This window comes from Bos grunniens, chromosome 21, assembly GCF_055505025.1.
Source record: "Bos grunniens cultivar Pamir isolate PY7600 chromosome 21, Bosgru_T2T1.0, whole genome shotgun sequence".
NCBI classification, from domain to species: domain Eukaryota; kingdom Metazoa; phylum Chordata; class Mammalia; order Artiodactyla; family Bovidae; genus Bos; species Bos grunniens.
In genome coordinates, this window is record NC_141185.1 from 12,582,334 (window position 1) to 12,603,037 (window position 20,704).

The following is a 20,704-nucleotide window of genomic DNA, read 5'->3' on the forward strand; positions in this document are numbered from 1 at the left end:
TTGAGTTCCTCTTCACTTTCTGCCATAAGGGTGGTGTCATCTGCATATCTGAGGTTATTGATATTTCTCCCGGCAGTCTTGATTCCAGCTTGTGTTTCTTCCAGTCCAGCGTTTCTCATGACGTACTCTGCAAAGAAGTTAAATAAGCAGGGTGACCAAATACAGCTTTGACTTACTCCTTTTCCTATTTGGAACCAGTCTGTTGTTCCATGTCCAGTTCTAACTGTTGCTTCCTGACCTGCATACAAATTCCTCAAGAGGCAGATCAGGTGGTCTGGTATTCCCATCTCTTTCAGAATTTTCCACAGTTTATTGTGATCCACACAGTCAAAGGCTTTGGCATAGTCAAAAAGCAGAAATAGATGTTTTTCTGGAACGCTCTTGCTTTTTCCATGATCCAGTGGATGTTGGCAATTTGATCTCTAGTTCCTCTGCCTTTTCTAAAACCAGCTTGAACATCAGGAAGTTCACAGTTCACATATTGTTGAAGCCTGGCTTGGAGAATTTTGAGCATTACTTTACTAGCGTGTGAGATGAGTGCGATTGTGTGGTAGTTTGAGCATTCTTTGGCATTGCCTTTCTTTGGGATTGGAATGAAAACTGACCTTTTCCAGTCCTGTGGCCACTGCTGAGTTTTCCAAATTTGCTGGTATATTGAGTGCAGCACTTTCACAGCATCATCTTTCAGGATTTGGAATAGCTCAACTGGAATTCCATCACCTCCACTAGCTTTGTTCATAGTGATGCTTTCTAAGGACCACTTGACTTCACATTCCAGGATGTCTGACTCTAGGTCAGTGATCACACCATTGTGATTATCTGGGTTGTGAAGATCTTTTTTGTATAGTTCTTCTGTGTATTCTTGCCACCTCTTCTTAATATCTTTTGCTTCTGTTAGGTCCATACCATTTCTGTCCTTTATCGAGCCCATCTTTGCATGAAATGTTTCCTTGGTATCTCTAATTTTCTTGAAGAGATCTCTAGTCTTTCCCATTCTGTTGTTTTCCTCTATTTCTTTGCAGCTCATAAAAACTGAAGACTAGGAATGGATTGGTTTAGGGTAAGCTATGCCCAGGAGTTCAAATGATGTCAGGGCTTCCCTTTCTCAGTTTCTCTGATTCTTTCTGCTCGTGGTCTCCATTCTCTCCTACTGCTCATGTCTTTCTCCTCATAGCTAAGGAAGATAATTTACATTGTCTGTTAAGGTCAAAATTCCAGAGAAATAGATTTTTTAAAAAAATCTCCTAGGATAACTTCATAGAAATTTCCAGAATAGATGCTGATTTGCTGACTTGTGTCACAGGCCCACTAGGTCTGTCTGACTCTAGAGTGCATACTCTTCACCACTGAATACTATCTTAGCACTTAAAAAAAAAAAAAAATATATATATATATATATTTTAGTCTGCCTTCTTATTAGAGTCTAAGCTCCTCAAGGACAAAGACTCATTTATTTTTTACCTGGTGCATCTATCACTGTGCTTGGCATATGGCATTGGATGCATTTTTTTTTTTTTTAAGTGTGTAGGAGTGAACTGAAATAGATAAATCTAAACTCTAACGGATGATGTGTAAACCAAGTATATTCAGTATCTTGTAAGTGCAACTAAATAGTTTAATAAGAAAACACAAGATAGATGAATTAAAGGGTGGAAAAAAATCATGGAGCACTTACACATGGTTTCTGTAAAGGTAAATCACACCCAACTAGTCTACTAGAGTTCTTCAAATATGCAGATAGAGAAAAGGACAAGGTGAAACCAGCAGACTTTATTTGGCTTTTCAAAAAGCCTTTTGATAGATTTCCACGTCAAAAGCGTTTAGAGAAATGGTGACACCCTCAGATTTTAGAATGCTGTTGTTGTGTTGTTCAGTTACTCAGTCATGTCCAACTCTTTGCCATCCCATGGACTGCAGCATACCAGGCTTCCTGGTCCTTCACCATCTCCTGGAGTTTGGTCAAACTCATTTTCACTGAGTTGACGATGCCATCTAACCATCTCACCCTCTGTCCCCTTCTCCCCTGCATTCAATCTTTCCCAACATCGGGATCTTTTCTAATGAGTTGGCTCTTTTCTAATGAGTTGCCAAAGTATTGGAGCTTCAGTTTCAGCATCAGTCCTTCCAATGAATATTCAGGGTTGATTTTCTATAGGATTGACTGGATTGATCTTCTTGCAGTCCAAAGGACTCTCAGGAGTCTTCTCCAGCACCACAGTTCAAAAGCAACACTTCTTCAGCACTGAGCCTTCTTTATGGTCCAACTCTCACATCCATACATGACTATTGGAAAAACCATAGCTTTGATTATACAGTCTTTTGTTGGCAAAGTAATGTCTCTGCTATTGTTGGTATTGTTTTACTTTTGCTTGTTAAATTGTGTCTAGAAAGCAGAATCTAAGTCAAGCAATGAAGATTTGGAATAAATGGGAAACTGTAAATATGTGCATGCTAAAGTCACGTCCAACTCTGTGCAACCCTACGGACTGCAGCCTGCCAGGCTCCTCTGTTCATGGAATTCTCCAGGTAAGTATACTAGAGTGGGTTGTCATGCCCTCCTCCAGGGGATTCACACCCAGGGATTGAACTCTTACATCTCCTGCACTGGCAGGTGGATTCTTCACCACTAGTGCCACCTGGGAAGCCCGAAAGTGTAATAGTGGGGACCGATCTTATGTAATGTTTTGCGAATTATCAAAAGGTGGTTAGGACAATGAAATTTTTAGTTTGCATATAGTAGGTCTTCCAGTTAGTGTAATATTTAGCTAAAGACAAAGGCAAAAGAATAGAAAATAACGGTAGGTGTCTTGAACTTAGATAAGATTCATTTATGCATTTTCAGGAAGTAGACCCTGATGCTGGGAAAGATTGAGGGCAGGAGGAGAAGGGGACGACAGAAGATGAGATGGCCGGATGGCATCACCGACTCAATGGACATGGGTTTGGGTGGACTTCGGGAGTTGATGATGGACAGGGAGGCCTGGTGTGCTGCAGTTCATGGGGTCACAAAGAGTCAGACAGGACTGAGCGATTGAACTGAACTGATAACAGTACAGGGGAACAGGATGTGGGCACCCAGAGACAAACCTTTGCTCCAACTAGATGGGCCTATTTCCCTTGTATTTTCTCACTTTTCCATGTACTTATCTCCTGTCACCACACACACACACACACACACACACACACACACACACACACACACACACACGCTCAGTTGAAGAAACCCCTACCAGTTAGAAGCGATATTTTTTCCTGACAATGGAATGCTACAATCTTTAAACCTTTGAGGACTGGGGTTGAGGAAAGATGCATGGGTTGAAAGGTTGGGGGAGGGGAAAATGAACTAATATCAATTGGAAAGAAGTATCTTTGCAAGGCAGTAAGGCGGTGATGAATGAGGACAAGAAAGATACATCTAATCTGAAGAAAGTCCAGAGAAAAGCAATGATCACATTCATAAAGTCCTTTCCTTGTTAAAAAAAAAAAAAAAGAAACCTAAATCTTCCAACCAAATGTGAAATGTATAAAATAATAAAGGACCAAGAAATGGTTAAAAACACATCGTAAAATTTGAAAGTGCTCTTAGTGTTTTAAGCTTAGAGATGGTTTGAGAACAAGAAGACTTGGAGGCATGACTTAGAAAACTTGTTTCTCAAAGGATGGGTACAGATTGACTAAGCAAGTACTTTCAAGAGGGATTTAAATAAATTCCCAGAGGACAAATACACGATGTATTGAAAAGCCTGTCGGAGAACTGTGAGGGGTAATTTGTCTGATGACCAGGGTGAGAATGTCTGGGTTCTAGTCTTGGCTTGTCCACTTACTAATGCAGCATGTACGCCCGGGGGGGCAAACGACTTAGTATTTTCGAGTCTATTTCCTTAGTCGTAAAAGGATACTTGTCCTTTTTCTTGTAAAAGTAAGCTTGTAAAGGATACTTGTAATACTTGTCCCCACTACCTCAAAGGGTGGGGTTTTGGTGTTCAAAGGAAGCCATGCATTTAACAGTGTTTTTGCAAACTGTAAGGTGGTCCATAAATATGTGTTTCGTTAATGCATCGCTGAAACTCCCAGACGAGGGGCATCTGGGGAGAGCGATTTGGCTCTCCCACGTGGCGACTGTGAGCTTTCATCAGTTCTTATCCCAGGTTTATGGGAGTATCTTGCTGAGGAAAACTTTTCAGTGTCTGACTTAAAAAAAAAAAAAATCCTCTATACAACTAGCAAGATGGTGTTTGTAAAAGTATCATACAGACAGGGCTTAAGATAAACTGTCAAGAAGTCACCCAAGCGCCAAGACTGTAAAAAAAAAAAAAGATATTTCCGCGGACGTAGCCTTCGTTTTGAGAAAAATGCAAGGTGAGTTCTAGATCAGGATGCCAGCCGCCGAATGGAAACAAAAATTGGTAGAATCGGTCGTCCGGTAACGTTGTTATTATAGTTCCATTCTGACAGATTTAAACGATTTGCCACAGTTCCCCAGAATAAGCAGGATACAAGCAACCAACTCCGAGGAGAGAGCGGGAATAATGCGCGCGCACTCGACTCCGACCGCTCCCGGGTCCCGTGAGCGCGCCTCCCGGGCCAGCCCCGGCGCGCGCGCTGCCGGTGGTCCACGTGACCCCGGGCGCGGCGACGGCGAGGACGGGCGGGGGCTCGGGCCGGCTCCGCAGCGCCGCGCAAGCGCGCCAGGTCCGCGCTGAGCCGAGCCCCTCCTGCCCGCTCCAGGCGTCAAAATGGCGGCGAGGGGAACCTGGAGAAGCCTCGGAGCCTGAGCTACTGACAGGAGCGGAGAGGGGGGCGGCGGCGGCGACGGCAGGAGGAGGATGGCCCGGGGCGCTGGCGCCGGTGCGGACGGCGGTGCTGGTGGTGGCGGCGGCGGGGGCGACGGCCGCGGTCCCAGCGGCGGCAGCAGCAGCGGCAGGAGGAGCCTCCGGGGTGAGTGTCCCCCTCGATGTCTCCGAGGCTGTGAGGCGAGGCTGTGCCCGGCGCGGCGCGGCGCGGCGCTGGGCGTCCCGGCGGGGAAGGGTCTGTGCGTGAGCGGCGGGGGCTCAGGGCTGGGGCCGGGCCGCCGCGCGGCGCCGCGGGGCGGAGGGAGGCAGTGGTCCGTCTGGGGCTAAGGCGGCGGCGGCAGACTGACCGGTCCTGGTGCGCTCCGAGGGGCGGGCTGCGCTGTGCGCCGCCGTTCCGGGGGGCTGGAGCCGCGAGGTGTGGCGCTCCCGAGCTGGGATAGCGGCCGGGCCGGCTCCCGACTCAGGGCTCCGAGGGGCGGGACCCGCCGCTCCCTGGACGCCGGGAAACCGCTCCCGAGACTCGGGCGCGCGTTTACCCGGGCTGCCGGGCTGGACCGCCTGGGGGTGGGCGTGAGAGCGGCCGGCCGGCTTCGGGGGTCGGGGAGAGCAGGCCTGGGGACCGCTGCTCCCGGGGAGAAGTTGGATTGTCCGGGTAAGTTACTGTTTCGGGATCGAACTGGAATTGGCTCTTTGGTAGGTTGGGAGAGGGACGAGACAATACAGAGTGTTTGATAAAGAAGTCTGTGCTTGGAGTACTTGAAAGGCTAAAAGCGTGCATTCAGCATCTCGTCATTTGCACAGATGTTTATTTCCTAGCCTTGCCCCGAAGATGAGAACTTTCTCTCTCAGTTTTCGAGGGGGAAGCTCTGAGCAGTGTTGCTCCTCTTTTGAAATACAATAGCACCTCTTCATATACCAGCACAGATAATAAGTACTCTGGATTAGGCCTAATTTGCAGAAGCAGCCTTGGTTTTTACCAGAAATCTGTTCCCTCTGCTAAAATATCTTACCGTGATAAAGAAGTAGACATTTTTACAATCTTTTGTCTCTCAATGGCATCCATTTCTTTTAGATTGCTGAAATCTATTACTTTCTTCCTGGAGATGTGGAAGAAAGATTTGAAACTGCAAGAATCATACGCGTTAATGGCAGCTGTGACGAAACTTGTCCTAGAATTTTGAAGTCAGAAAAACCTTGAGTGATCTGGTGTGACTTGTTTTAGAGCCGGGAAACTAGGCTCAGGGAGATGAGCTACTCGCTGTGGGTCCTGCAGCTGGCCAGGGATTGGACCAAAACGGGGATCTAGGCCTCTCTCCGCCCCATTTAGAGAACACTTTTCACTCACTGCTGAACCCCCTGTTCTTCATTGATTGCATTCTTCACCACCATCCTCCCTGGGTCTTTGTGCAATAGAGTTGAAAGGAGAAGTCAGAGAGTGCGCCTCACGCTGATTCTTGACAGTTGCTGTCAGTTACCACAAGTAACTGATGAAGATTTTTTTCCTGACCTGAATTTAATAAAAACCAACTGACATTTCATTTAGAGTTTTCATAGGCCTGTGACTGTATTTCTGTCCAGTTATAGCATTGCTCGTGTTTGCATGCATTCAGTAAAACCATAGGTTCATATTCTGTCCCGGAAAACCTAACTACTATATCGTTTGATTCAGCAATACCAGGTTTTAAACAGGTTCTTTGTATCAGACTCTCATTTTAGGCTTTAAAATACCTGTGTTATACCACGTGGTTTCCACATAATCGCAGCAATTTCTGTGTTGTGTGTCACAGATTAACCTTCAGAGACAGTCATGTCACATGATTCTGATTTCGTATTCTAGTCATTGAAACACACACACCAAAGTTGTGCCTTTTGTTCAGTTACACAGGTGATTATTGAAGATCTGTTCTGTATTTTGCAATATTAGGTGCTGCAGAAGAAAGAAACAAGTGTAATATATAGACTTTGCCCTCAGAAAAGATGAGATGTACCCCTCTGAGCCTAGAAAACAATCTAGTTAAAGTTCTCTCAGTACAAAGAATGCTGTACGTTTCCTGGTTAAAGGGAGATGAGTGAGGGCTCAGGAGTCTAAATAACTTCCTGGAACACTTGAGACTTGAGCTGGCTTCTGTGAGGGTTTAGATTTACAGAGAGATTGGAGCAGTTACTTTGTGGGGGAAAAGCAAGAGTATAAGGTGGAGATTAGTTTTAAGGGAGGGGAAAAGAGGAAAACTTGGATGAGCTGACCACTGAAGTTCCTTGGGAAGACATTAGACTATTGAAAGCGTATCTGTTTGTAGAAGGGTTTGAGTGCCAGATTGAGGAGATTTGGATTTTTATCCTCTTGTGCAAGATATGGGGAGTCTTTTAAACTTTGGAGGCCAAACATTAGTTTGATAAAACTGCCAAGATGCACCTGTCAGTGATCCATTGATTGAGTTAGAATAAGGTTGAGTGGAATGAACCAGGGAAAATAGTAGCTGTTGCAGTACTTGGGTAGGAAGAGATTGGATCCTAACACTAAGATAGAGTCCCTAGAAAAGATGCACAGCAAGTATAATTTTGTTGTTGTTTTTATCATGGTAAAATACACATAACATAAAGGTTGCCATCTTTACCAGTTTTAATTGTACATTAAGTACATCCACTTTGTATCGCAACCACTACGACCACCCATTTCCAGAACTCTGTTCATCTTTCTCAACTGAAACTCTGTTCCCAGTAAACACTTAACTCCCACTTCCTTTTATGCCCAGCCCATGACAACCACTTTTCTGCTTTCCTTCTCTATGAATTTGATTACTGTATGTATTTAATATAAGTAGACTCATACAATATTTGTCCTGGCTTATTTCACTTAGTTAGCATAATGTTCATCCAAGTTGTAGCATTTGTTAGAATTTCCTTCCTATTTAAGGCTGAATAATATTCCATTGTATGTAATCTGTTAGTTGATACTTTGTATGCTTCCACTTTTTGGCTCTTGGACTAATGTTACCATGTACATAGATGTGCAGGTATCTGAGTCCTTGCTTTCATTTCATTTGGGTATGCTGCTAAGTCGCTTCAGTCATGTCCGACTCTGTGCGACCCCATAGACGGCAGCTCACCAGGCTCCCCCGTCCCTGGGATTCTCCAGGCAAGAATACTGGAGTAGGGTGCCATTTCCTTCTCCATCATTTGGGTATATATCCAGAAAATTTTACATTCCCACCAGCATGGGTCAGAATTCAGTTTCTTCACATCTTCATCAATACTTGTTCATTTCATTATTTTGATAACATCCATCCTAATTGGTATGAAGTGATATCTTATTGTGGTTTTCACTTGCATTTCTCTATGATATTTGCATCTCTTGTGCTTATCAGCCTTTTGAACTGGAGAAATAATCTATTTAAGTTCTTTGCCTATTTTTTAAATTAAGTTGTTTTTCTGTTGAGTTGTAGGAGCTGTTTGTATTTTCTGGATGCCAATCCCTTATCAGATATATGATTTTCAAATATTTTTGCCATTCCATGCATTACCTTTTCACTCTGTGGTGTGTATTTTGATGCACAAAAGTTTTTAATTTTAATGAAGTCCAACTGACCTAGTTTTTTCTTTTATTTTGTTTATACTTTTGGTGTTAAATCTGTGAAATTACTGCCAAATCCAGTGACATGAAGCTTTCCCCTTTTAAAACCCTTCTAAGAGTTTTGCCCTCAAAAAAACTCTTATAGTTAGCTCTTTACATGTGAATATCCAGTTTTTCCAATACCGTTTGCTGAAAAGACTGTCTTTTTTCCATTGAATAGTCTTAGCATCTTTGTCAAAAATTACTTGATCATACATTCAGGGATTTATTTTTGAAATCTTCTAATCCATTTTTCTGTATGTCTGTCTTTATGCTGGTACCAAACTCTTCTGATTACTCTAGCTTTATAGTAATTTTGAAATCAGAAGTATGAGGCCACCAACATTATTCTTTTTTGAAATTGTTTTGGCTATTTAGGGTCCCTTAAGACTGTTCCATATAAACTTTAGGATAGATTTTTCTATATCTGCAAAAAATATGTCATTGGGATTTTTTTGATAGGGATTGGATTGAATCTTTGGAGTGGTGTTGACATCTTTTCCAGTCTTCCAATCTATGAACAACAGATGTCTTTCATTTATTTGTATTTAATTTCTTCCCACAACATTTCGTAGTTTTCAGTATAAAAGTCATCTCTTTGGTTAGGTTTACTCCTAAATACTCTTTTTGGTGCTTGTAAATGTGATTTCTTTTTTGGATTGTTCATTGTTACAGAACACAACTCATTTTTATGTGTTGATTTTGTATCCTTCAACCTTTCTGAATTCATTTATCCTAAATAGGTTGTGTGTGTGTGTGTGATCTTTAGAATTTTTTATATATAAGATCATGTTATCATCAAACAATAATAATTTTACTTCTTTCCAATTTGAATACCTTTTCTTTCTTTTTCTTGCCTAATTGCTCTGGCTAGGAGTTCCAGTATTATATTGAATAGAAATGATGAAAATGAATATCCTTGTCTTGTTCCTCATCTTAGCGAGAAAGCTTTATATAATTTCCTTATATTCCTGGTTTGTTGAGTGTGTTCACAGGTATGTTTTAAGAAAAGAAAATTCAGTTTCAGGTGCTGAGTTTCTGCCTGGTGAAAATTTTGTGGTCATAAGCCATCCATTTTACCTGTCTGAGGCCTGATTTCCTCATCTGTAATAAGAAAGAAGTACAGACACAGGCAGTGTTTACACAGCAACTTTGCCGCCTTATTTTTTATTCCATTCTTTCCCTCCCTATTACCACTTCCTGTTTATCGAGTGGCCTACCAGCTGAATCGCTGCTGTTTGTTCTCCCACTTTCCCTCTCCTTCTCTGCAGTTCTCTATATTGCTACCACACTTTACCAAAAAAAAAAAACCCAGTTGAAGGATGTTTCTTTTCCACCTAAAAAACTTGTGTTGAGTTCCCATTGTCTACTGGATAAAGTCCAAACTCACAGAACTTTCATAAACTGTGTCCAACCGTAGATTTCCCATCACTCCAGCCATGCTAAACTGTTTCTCTTGTTCCCTGTTCTGTTTTTAGTGTGTTTATCCCAGTGTTTGGAGTTCTTTTTCATTGTCATCCAGGAGACTCTTAGAAGATGACTCATCACCCATTTCAGCGGTAGATTTTGATTACACCAAGCCAATCAGCCCGAGGCATTCCCCCGTAAATTATTGTTTGTCCAAGTTAAACTGGACAAGGAAAGAGAGATTCTATTTTGGGGGAAGAAGGTTTTTTTCCCCTGTTGTATGTGAACAAGAGGACAGTGCTAGTGGCCACTGGCAGCTGTTTTGTGACCACAGGGAGTGATGAAGCAAGCCCTGAGGATGGCAGAACTGAGAGGCAGAAAGAATGTAGGTCCATGATAATACAATTTTAGACTCCTGTTGTGCTGGGCCTGGGGCTTTCCCTATGGTGGGATTTCTATTCATGAATAAATCCCTATTGTGTAAGCCAGTTTGGGGTTATTTGCAATTAAAAGTCTACTGATTCTTAGAGCCATCTTTATTCTTCAAGACCCAGCTCAAAAGTTGCTTTTACCGGTAATCATATACTCACTCCCTTAGTACTTTGGACCTTTCTTCCAGTTCTTATTGTACTACATTATCACCAGTTGCTTGTACGTTTGACTCCTCCACATAACTCTCTGTACTTGGAACAGAAGCCTACAGAATGTGGCATCATAGTGTCTGGTAAATTGTAGAGAGTGAGTTGTTGGGATGAAATAATAGCATGAGAAAGTGCTTTGTAAACAATCTTTTAGTAAATTTGAGATATATTATTGTATTTAAAACTAAAGTGAGATGGAAAAATCAATTAGGCCAGGCATGCAAGGTGTTCTTTGCTTGCCCTTGTTTTCTAAAAATAGTGACAAAGATTAAAAGTTTGACAATCTCCTCTGGCTACAATTCCTTAAATTTTATGAAAATCTTACTTACTAAAGCAGAAATCATGGAATGAGCAATAATGAATTGTGTTGTTAGTGTGTAATTTCCTTTCTTCTTTAGGGGGAGACTTAATGCCAAAACAACTTCAAGTATAGTGTATTTTTTCCTCTGAATTCTGAAATTGTGCTGTGAGCTAAGTCTCTCCGGTCGTGTCCAACTCTTTGCGATTCCATGGATTGTAGCCTGCCAGGCTCCTCTGTCCATGGGATTCTCCAGGCAAAAATACTAGAGTGTGTTGCCTTGCCCTTTTCCAGGGGATCTTCCCAACCCAGAGATCGAACCCAAGTCTCCTGCATTGCAGGCAGATTCTTTACCTCTGAGCCACCAGGGAAGCCCATTCTGAAATTATACTTACTTTCTGTTTTATCTAGAGTTTACTTCAGAGAAAAATTCTATAATATTCTTCTTAAGACTTAATTATTCTTGTCTTCAGACTTTTCCCAAAATATTTCTTGCTTGCTTGAGACAAAACATGAGAATTTTCTGGTTAGCAAAAAAGCTTTGTGGCAGAACTAGGTGAGTTTGTAGTGAATGTTAGTAATAGCTTATGACAGATAAATCTCATTATAGCCTTGATTACAGAGTCATAGTTCTGTCACATGCTTCAACAGTAAAGTCTGAGAAAGGAGGAAGGATGGGGAAGTAGAGTTAAAATTCCCAACTTGGTATACTTCTCCATCTGTTGGCTTCAGTCAGATAAAAGTCTGACATGGTGATTTGTAGTTATTTTTGAAACAAGGTAAAGGAGAACACAGTATACATGAGAAATTGTAGTGTCGTGTGTTGGGGTAGGCAGGTTTGTGAGCAGCCTTCACGTTTTGATGTCTAGTTGTTTGTTTCCTCTGTACCTTAGTTTCTGCATCTGTAAAATGAATAGTATCACCTTCCTTAGAGTTATTCTTTGATTAATTAAAAGAGTCTATGTGAAAACACAACATAGTGTTCTGAACAGAGATGTTCAGGCATCTCTCTTTTTCTCTATCAACTTTTCCACATTAAGTGAATGTCTTTAATGCTGTTTGGATTTCAACTTTTGAGAATTGAAGCCAAGAACTCTCTTCTTTATGTGTGCATTCTTTCTATCCTGTGGGCTTATTAACTCTTGAATGAGACCAAGTTTAAGCAAAAGTGTGTGTGTATGTTTAGCAAAACTCTCTAAAATAAGGTTCAAACTCCCTTTCATAGGTCAAGTGGCTTTTTGTTACCCAGCCTCTGCCGCCTCTCTGGGCTCGTATCTTTACTACTGCCAAACCCCTTCCCTTTCGCACTCTGCGTATAGAATTGCTTTAAGTTCCTTAGTGAACCGAGTTTTGTTCTTTCCTTGGGCCTTCACATAGTCAGTTTCCTTTGCTGTTTAGAGCTTTATTTTGGTATCCCAACCCCTCCCCCCATTACCTTCACCAAGAAAAAAGTTCACACTTATAGTCTTAGATCTTATCTCAGATGTTACTTTCTCAACAAGCCCATAAGGTGAATACTTCATCATTAGACACAGAGAAGATAAACAGTTTGCCCAAGATCACAAACTTTTTAAATGGATCTGGATCCAAACCTAGATAGTTCAGCCCTAGAGTTCATCTTCACTAATTTGTGCTTCCTCTACATTGTAATTACCTATTTACCAGCTTGTGTGTGTATGTGCTAAGTTGCTTCAGTGATGTCTGACTCTGTGTGACCCCATGGACTGTAGCCTGCCAGGCTTCTCTGTCCATGGGTTTCTCCAGGCAAGAAGACTGGAGTGGGTTGCCATTTCCTTCTCCAGGGGATCTTCCCCACCCAGGGGTCAAACTGGCATCTCTTACATCATCTCCTGCTTTGGCAGGCAGGTTCTTTACCACTAGCGCCACCTGGGGTCGTTTACCAGCTTGTCCTTATATAATTTAAAAAAAATATTTGACTGCACCCAGTCTTAGTTGTAGCGTGCGGTATCTAGTTCCCTGACCAGCGATCAAATTGGCCCCCCATATTGGGAGTGTGGGGTCTTCGCCACTGGGCCACCAGGGAAGTCCTATCCCTAAATAATTTTGAAGCAGAAATTACGTCTATCTTTTTCATTGTTATATCCTTGTAAGCCTATTATTAGCACATAGTTCATGCTTGGGAAACATATAAATGAATGAAAATTCTCTTGAGAGCAGAATTTTTTTATAAATTTCTCTTAGTACTTTTCACATAATGCATGTCAGTAAATAGTCTTTTCATGCTTATGATACAAAGTGAAAAGTATATGATCAAGTTCATTGTGTCTTTGAAATATTTTGCACTTTGTACCAAAGGTAGTTCAAGCTCCATTTTTATAGTCACTGTTAACTCCTCCTGCCCTTTTATAGCAGTGTTACTTGGCTTCTTAAACTGGTGCTTTCTTTTGTAGGCCTCCATGTCACATGGTATTCCAATGAACTATTAAAATTTAGATTATTTGTAACTCCTTTCTAAATGGTACCTAAGAGATTTTATAAATTATAAATTTTATAACTAGTACATGGACTCTAATCATTTATATCTATTAACCTTTTAATGGGTGTGATTGCTGTACATATTTGGAACTTAGAAAAAAATAGAAGTACCCACATTTTAAACCTTGGTGGTATCCCAAAAGATAAATGGTTTATCTGTTCACAGGGTAAATAATGATTTAAGGCATACACATTGTCATTCGTGTATATGGGGAAAATTGGAATGGTGTATTTCATTATGCTTTTTCAAATAAGTAATATCTTGAAGCTATCCAGCTTCGTGCTGTAATCAGGGTCACTAGGATAGAGAACCAGAAAAGTTCTTTCTCCCTGAATGTTCTCACTTTACCAAAGACTTTGCCTCTTTGGTTAGTCATTCTCTCTTTTGTATACACTGTGCTTTAGTACAAGGTTTCTCAGCTTTGGCACCGCTGACCTGTTGGATCAGATCATTCTTTATTGTGGGGCACGGTCGTGTGCATTGCAGAATGTTTAGCAGCATCCTCAGCCTCTACCCACTAGGCTGCAGCAGTGCCCTTTCTCATCCCTAGCTGTGACAGCCAAAAGTGTCTCCTCAGCCTCTACCCCCTAGGTTGCAGCAGTGCCCTTTCTCATCCCTAGCTGTGACAACCAAAAGTGTCTCCAAGCATGCTAGACGTCTCTGGGGGAGCAGAGTCACCCAGTTGAAAACTGATGCTTTACTGCATCTTCCCTCCTCATTTGTTATGATTCCCCCTCTTTTTCATACACACACCTTTCCATACTTTCACGTCCTCTCTACCACTGCCTCACTTCTTGGCACCTTTTTACAGTCTTTCTTTGAAAAGAGTTATAAAACATCTGCTCACTCCAAGTTTTTGCTTCCGCTTCAGTTTCGTCTCTTCAGTTGTATGAAACGACATTTTTCTGGTTTTCCTTTACATCTCTGGCAGCTCCATTTTGGTCTCCTTTATCAGCCCTACTCACTTGGACAATGACGTAATTTTTGCTTCTTTCTTACTTTTTCTGATCTGGTCTACTCGTGCCTTTCTTGCTTCATTTCTTTGTATGTTGTCTCTCGTATACCCATTAATTCTTAAGCTGTTCTTTGTATTGAAACACCCTTACCTGTTCTTCTTTCCATTTAAATTCTAACAGTCTTCAAGAACCAAAGCAGATGTCATCTTCCCATGAAAGCTATTTCTAATCACCCTCCTCTAACTTCATGCCATGATCCTGTTCTTTCTCTCGTATTCCGCTTACAGCTTTGTGTTATTCACGTCCTGGAATATGTCCTGCACTCGACAGCAGGCTCGTTTTTGTATCTCTGACGGTACCTGGCTAAGTGCCCTGCACATAGTCGGTGCTCAGACAATTGTTAAAGCAACGCTGAGGAGGTAGCAGTAGAGTGGAAAGGATTTAGTAAAAAAAACGGTAATGACCTGAAAGGTTGCCAAAAGTAGGAGAAAAAGAAGAAAAATGAAGAAAATTTAAAACTGATCATAGAATACTTTACATTCTCTCCTTTCGTGGTTTCTGTGATACGGGCCTGATTTTATTCTCCATTCTAAGCACCTGATTTATTAAGGACCCGTTATGAGCCAGGCTGTCTTCAAGGTAATTGGAATACAAAGTTATTTGAAAAGGACACAGTGCCAGTACTGTAGGAACTTAATCTCTTTGAGGATGTAGAAATCGTAGCAATTATTTGCCCCTACAGAGTGGTAAGTACTGAAACTGAAGTGTATCCAAAACTTTCTGGTCACACAGAGGAAGGGGGCGACTTCTCATTTCAAAGTAAACCTCACTCATAGACCACTTCTTAACACGCAGCCTATTCTGGTCACTGCCCAGCTGATTAGGGTTTTCCATGGTTTCCTTAACTGTGTTCTTTCCCAGCTCCCCAATCATAGGCATTTCCTGTGCCTCAGAACTTAGCCTTCCGTTCATTCTTTTATATCCTTTTCTTCAGGAAATGGATATATTGATAGCTTCAAGACTTCAGCTGACAACTTCCAAATCCATACCAGCTACAACAGAACATTTTCTGTTGTGAAATAATAGACAAGCATATAAACAATTTTAACTTACCTTTTTACTAAGTTATTTTGAATCTGACACTGCCATAGTCATGAAATAGAACAGTGTAAGCATGAGCAAGCTTCCCTGGTGGCACACCTGGTAAAGAATCCGCCTGCAATGTAGGAGACCTGGGTTCTATCCCTGGGTTGGGAAGAGCCCCTGGAAAAGGGAATGGCTACCCACTCCAGGTATACTTGGGCTTCCCCTGTGGCTCAGCTGGTAAAGAATCCATCTTCAGTGCAGGAGACCTGGGTTGGAAAGATCCCCTGGAGGAGCGCATGGCAACCCTCTCCAGTATTCTTGCCTGGAGAATCTTCATGGACAGGAGCCTGGCAGGCTACAGTCCATGTGTTTGCAAAGAGACACGACTGAGCACCTAAGCACAGCACAAACATGAGCAAAGCCTCACTCAGTGCCTTGTCTCAATCACAATCACTTTAAAGTTAGCTGTCATTCTGCTTTTTATGGTAATTGCTTCTATTAAAAAAAAAAAAAAGAAAAGATTCTCTATACCTGAATACCAACTATATATTTTTTCCAAAACAGTATAGTTTCATTTTGAAAGACTGGAAAACAGTGGTGGAGGGAGCCATCTCTCTGTATTCCATTTTGTTCTTGCATTGAAATCTGTAAGAACATCCCTGGGTTCACTAGGAGGACTGAGTATATAGTGATACTCATGGATATCATTTATTGCAGCACAGGATACAAAACAAAATCAGCAAAGAAAAAGGGCCCATGAGGCGAAGTCCAAAGGGAAGCAGGCACAAGTTTCCAGGAGCTCTCTGTTGCTGGAGTCACAGAGGTCACACTTAGTACTTCCAGGATCGACTTGTGACAGCACAAGTGACATATTGTCTACTAGGGGAGCTCATTAGAGTCTCAGTGGAGTGCCTAGGGTTTTTATTGACGGCTGGTCAAGTAGGCATCCACTATCTAACATGTATCAAAATTCTAGGCTCCCAGAAGGAAAGCAGATATTGAGCATAAACCATACTGTTGGCACAAACAGTTTACATATACAGAGCTGTCCTTATCTGTTAAGGAATGGTAGAAACACAGAAAGTCCGAGGTCTTGAAGACCAGCCAGGGCCAGCCTTTCAAGCAGTTTTTAAGCCTGTTGTGCTTTTTTCTGCCTGATACTTTTTAATTCAAAATTTAAATAAATGAAAACTCAGTTTTCGTATTGTATCATTTTCTCTTAAAATGTATCTGCACTAGCAGAGTGCAAGCCTTTACTTCATACTCCCCTGCTGTCATATGATTGAACGTATGTTCTATGGAACACTGTACATGGCCTGTTACCGGTTTTTCTTAGAAAGGTTTTCATGATTGATTAAGGTTCAGGAAGACTGAATTAAGCAATTAAACAGACAACTTTCACAGGTCTCTTGGCCTTTTGGAGTGATGTGTGTGGCCTGGCCTCCTCCTACCTGTCTTCCCTCATCTTACAGTATCTTGCTTCCGCACTTCCCCTGCATCAGCTACCTTGGCCTTCTTGCTCTTCCTGGAATTTGCTAAACTGTTGACTCTGCCTTAACTATCCAGTATCACATCACTACTACCTCTGTCAATAAATAATGTCAAGTGTTATTTGTGTTTCTATATTATTTATATTTATGTGTTTAAGATCTCTCTTCTGTATGCTATGTGTGTTCTTTTTATGTCTTATGGGCTTATTCATGTCAATAAATCAACTTATTCTCTCTCATAGCAGCCATGCCTTTCATGGCATTTATCCCAGGGTATAATTTTATTTTTGTAATTATTTCCAAACTTGGAAAACTCAGCAGTGGCCACAGGACTGGAAAAGGTCAGTTTTCATTCCAGCCTCAAAGAAGGGCAATGCCAAAGAATATTCAAACTACCACACAGTTGCACTCATTTCACATGCTAGCAGGGCTTGTCTCGTGGCTAGGTTGGTAAAGAATCTGCCTGCAATGCAGGAGACCTGGTTTCGATCCCTGGGTTAGGAAGATCCCCTGGAGAAGGGAAAAGCTACCCACTCCAGTATCCCTGCCTAGAGAATTCCATGGACTACAGTCCATGGGGTTGCAAAGAGTCGGACACAACTGAGTGACATTCACTCATGCTAGCAAGGTAATGCTCAAAATTCTTCAAGCTGGGCTTTGGCAGTATGTGAACCAAGAACATCCAGATGTACAGACTGCATTTAGAAAAGGCAGAAGAACCAGAGATCAAATTGCCAACATTTGTTGGATCATAGGGAAAGCAAGGGAATTCCAGAAAAACACCTACTTCGGTTTCATTGACTTTGCTAAAGCCTTTGACTATGTGGAACACAACAAACTGTGGAAAGTTCTTAAAGAGGTGGGAATGCCAGATGACCTTATTTATCTCCTGAGAAACTGTATGCCGGTCAAGAAGCAACAGTTACAGCCTTACATGGAACAGGCTAGTTCAAAACTGGGAAAGGAGTATGACAAGGCTGTATATTGTCACTCTGCTTATTTAATTTACATGCAGAGTACATTATGCAAGGTGCCCAGCTGGATGAAACACAAGCTGGAGTCAGGATTGCTGGGAGAAATATCAACAACCATTTAGAAAGATGGTAACAATGACCCTATATGCGAGACAGCAAAAGAGACACAGGTGTAAAGAGCAGTCTTTTGGACTCTGTGGGAGAAGGCGAGGATGGGATGATTTGAGAGGATAGCATTGAAACGTATATATTATCATATGTGAAGCGGATCGCCGGTCCAGGTCCAGATTCAATGCATGAGACAGGGTGCTCAGGGCTTGTGCACTGGGATGACCCTGGGGGATGGGATGGGGAGGGAGGTGGGAGGGGGTTTCTGGATAGGGAACACATGTGCACCCGTGGCTGATTCATGTTGATGTTTGGCAAAAACCACTACAATATTGTAAAGCAATTAGCCTCCAATTTAAATAAATTAATTTTTTAAAGTAGAAAAAAAATATCAACAACCTCAGATATACAGATGATATCACCCTAGTGGCAGAAAAAAAGAGCCTCTTGATGACACTGAAAGAGGAAAGTGAAAAAACTGGCTTAAAACTCTGCATTCAAAAATCTAAGATCATGTCATCCAGTCCCATCACTTCATGGCAAATAGAAGGGGAAAAAGTGGCAACAGTGACAGATTTTATTTTCTTGGGCTCAAAAATCACGGCCAATAGTGACTACAGCCATGAAATTAAAAGATGTTTGCTCCTTGGAAGGAAAGTTACGCCAAACCTAGACAGCATATTAAAAAGCAGAGACATCGTTTTGCTAAAAAAGGTCTGTATAGCCAAAGGTACGGTTTTTCCAGTAGTCATGTACAGAAGTGAGAGGTGGACCATAAAGAAGGCTGAGTGCTGAAGAATAGACGCTTTCAGATTGCGCTGGAGAAGACTCTTGAGAGTCCCTTGGACTGCAAGGAGATCAAACCAGTCAATCCTAAAGAAAGTCAGCCCTGAATGTTCATTGGAAGGACTGATGCTGAAGCTTCAATACTTTGGCTGCCTGGTGCAAAGAGTCAACTCATTTGAAAAGACCCTGATGCTGGGAAAGATTGAGGGTAGGAGGAGAAGGGGGGCGACAGAGAATGAGAGGGGTGGATGGCATCACCAACTCAGTGAACATGAGTTTGAGCAAACTGTGGGAGATAGTGAAGGAACAGGGAAGCCTAGGATGCTACAGTCCGTGGGGTGGCAAAGAGTTGGACATCGCTTATGGACTAAACAGCAACAACAGATTGTTTAAATGTCCATTTTTATCACTTGATTGTAAGCAATATGAGAACCAAGATATTTTGTTCATAACTATAACCATCAATACTTAGCATAGGGCACATAGTTGGCACTTTTAAGTGTAAAATACTTTACATAGTTAGGATTTGCGGCCAGGAGTTCGTACTTATTGTATATGTTTGATTGAACCTCTGTTAGATTAATTCATTGTTGGTGTGCTGGAATTAATTCATTGTTGGTTAGACTGAAGCAGAGACCAAGATTGATTTGTGACAATCCAAGGAAGATACTAAACTGGGAGTTAGTCTGAGTGGTTTGCAGTGGGATTGGTGAACCACCTTGTTACAGTGGAGAAAGATGAGGGAAGATGCGACGCTGGGTGTCCAGATGTCTTTAGCAAACAGCATATGAGTAGATAGGACTAATTAGGTTTCTTCTCCCCAAAAGCATCCTCCTGTTAATCTGAATAGCCTCTAATTAAAATAAATAAGTTACATTAAAAATAAAATAGCTATATAACTCATAGGATCAATACAGATGTAAAACTCTGACAATAAAAAATAAAATAAAATACTGAAAAAAATATCCATTTTGTTTCCAGGCAACACCAATTAATTTAATTATCTTCATATTAGGAATTAATTTCTTAAAATTAGCACACTGAATTACTTAATAATAGCTGTGCTGTAAAACTCTTTATCTAATGTCAGCTTTCTGCTGTGTTTGAGGAGTGTTTACCTACATAATCTAATTTGGAGAAGACAACAAAAATTAAGAGAACTTTTTTGTATGTGATGTAAAAACATTTACAGCAGGGAATGTGAAACCCAGATGTTACAAAAAGAAAAGTTTGAAAAAAGTGACTGTATAAAAAATTTAAACACTTATGATAAAAGCCATCATAGTTTTAAAAGGCTAATATAAATATTCTGCCTTGATATTTTAATATTAAAAAGTGTCACAAATTAATAAAAAGAACAGCTACATAGAATAATACCCAAAGATTATAGACTAATAAATACACTGAAATTCAGTTTCTCATATAATTTTTAATATGAAGATTAAAATAATGAGATCATTTTTCCCCCATCAGATTGACAAACATTAATAATGACCAGAGTTTTGATGTTCTAACACAGAGTTGGTAGGAATGTAAATTTGCAACTTTCTGACCAATCTCCACATCAGAAATATATATACCCTTTTATCCAGTATGCTATTTCCTGATACTTATTCTAATGGCATAAGTTACAGTGGTTAAAGATAGAGGTAAAAGGATTACAGGACTGTTTATAATATTGAAAAGTTAGAAATGATTCTCAATATGTTTTGGTAAAATAAATTATGGCATATGTACACAATATTTGCTGCTGCTGCTGCTAAGTCGCTTCAGTTGTGTCCAACTCTGTGCGACCCAATAAAAGGCAGCCCACCTGGCTCCACCATCCCTGGGATTCTCCAGGCAAGAACACTGGAGTGGGTTGCCATTTCCTTCTCCAACGCATGAAAGTGAAAAGTCAAAGTGAAGTCGCTCAGTCGTGTCTGACTCTAGCAACCCCATGGACTGCAGCCTTCCAGGCTTCTCCATCCATGGGATTTTCCAGGCAAGAGTACTGGAGTGGGGTGCCATTGCCTTCTCCGACACAATATTTTCAGTTCAATTCAGTTCAGTCGCTCA

The 20,704-nt window shown here is 41.3% G+C and overlaps 1 protein-coding gene across 2 annotated transcripts in view; it reads left to right on the top strand.

The window, feature by feature from the left end:
- Positions 1–4,717: 4,717 nt before the first annotated feature.
- The window catches only part of BTBD7 (BTB domain containing 7), an 88,961-nt gene continuing 72,974 nt past the window's right edge, over positions 4,718–20,704 (top strand). The window contains exon 1 of one of the 2 annotated variants that reach the window (XM_086363158.1): positions 4,718–4,938. The gene's annotated coding sequence lies outside the window, so the exon portion shown is untranslated. Of the gene's footprint in view, positions 4,939–5,137; positions 5,446–20,704 lie in introns of those variants that run through there. The other variant, XM_086363159.1, reaches the window with a different exon arrangement.